Below are 1370 nucleotides of genomic sequence, written 5' to 3'. Positions count from 1 at the left end.
TCTCCACCAGGGAGCGAGGATCCCTCTTCGAAGGGATTATTAGCCGGTCCTAAGAAACGAAAGACAAGCCGTTAAAAAGGGGGATGCAGCGAACCACCTCGCTCACAAGCGGAAATTGATGTTTGCCAATACTAACCAATTCACGCAGGACAGCGGGCCCCATGTCGGCGCCTTCGCAATAAACTACTCCGTAGACTCGTTCTATCTTTCCCGAGCGAACAAACTAGAATGAGCACTCGAGAACCCGTCGCGACCGAAACCGGAAAAAAGGGGAAATTAAAATAAAAAGGGGAAATTAAAAAAAGAGGGAATTCGCACTGAATAGGCAATTCTACGATTCGGCCAGTTTCAAGTAACACGCTATTCCTCTTGCAGAACTGTCCTGCTGACGGAAAGCCACGTAAACACCAGAGAAATGGAAAAGGGGTTTACGGTAACCACGTTTACCAGCAATCCGGGAATATTTTATGAAGAAATCGGAACCCTCTCGGAAGCCAAGGCCACATGGAGACTAGCTATTACCATGGATCTCGCGGCGTTATTGAAACGAGAAGCCGACGTCAGCGCTAATTTGCGGCTGCTATTAGACATCTGCGAGAAACAAGGAAGAGATGATCCTCTCTGTCCAGCTATTGCTGATTCCGTGGCCAGGATGGTGCGGAAAATAGAAGACGGAATGGGAACGGTTCACGACCTCGTGAAACGGGACTCAGCGCGTAGCCGCAGGGGATTGATCGACGGGTTAAGATCAATTATAAAGTCCATCACCGGAAATATGGACGCCGTGGACGCGGAAAGGATTAGCCAAGAAATCGCCGCCATACGCTCCAACCAGCGAACGCTGAAGGAGATCATGAAGGACCAATTACAGGTGGTCGAGTCCACGTTGCACCTCTTCAACGACACCTTCACTAACGTGCAGAGCAACGAACTGGCTCTCCAAGAACTCATTGCTCATGTAAACCTTACACTGACGGCAGATCTGAGTATAGTGTGTGATGTATTTTTACGCGATCGACCTCACCGGAAAATGCAAGACCGATCGGCGCACAACTTTACGCGATTCCTACACGTTCCAGGCAACCCAGGGGCTAACAAATTTTACTCTCGAAACACCTAAGGTATTGTTGGGCGCCAGGTTCCAAAACGGGAACCACGTATCAGTCTCTACAGTATGTCTTCGCGCGCCTACGTTGGCTAACTCAGCTATGCGGAGGCGGCGGGATTCGGAACAATAGGTCGGATGGGTCAGACGATCACACGACACACAAAATCATTCAGACACTTCGATCTCTAATATTCAAGGAAGGTTCGGTTTATTAAATAAAATCGGCGGCGCGAAGCGCGACGATCTCTTACAATATCGAAGT

The sequence above is a fragment of the Cephus cinctus genome, unplaced genomic scaffold (assembly GCF_000341935.2).
Source record: "Cephus cinctus unplaced genomic scaffold, Ccin1 Ccin1_scaffold0984, whole genome shotgun sequence".
Taxonomy (NCBI): Eukaryota; Metazoa; Arthropoda; class Insecta; order Hymenoptera; family Cephidae; genus Cephus; species Cephus cinctus.
Note: the sequence above shows the minus strand (reverse complement) of the source record.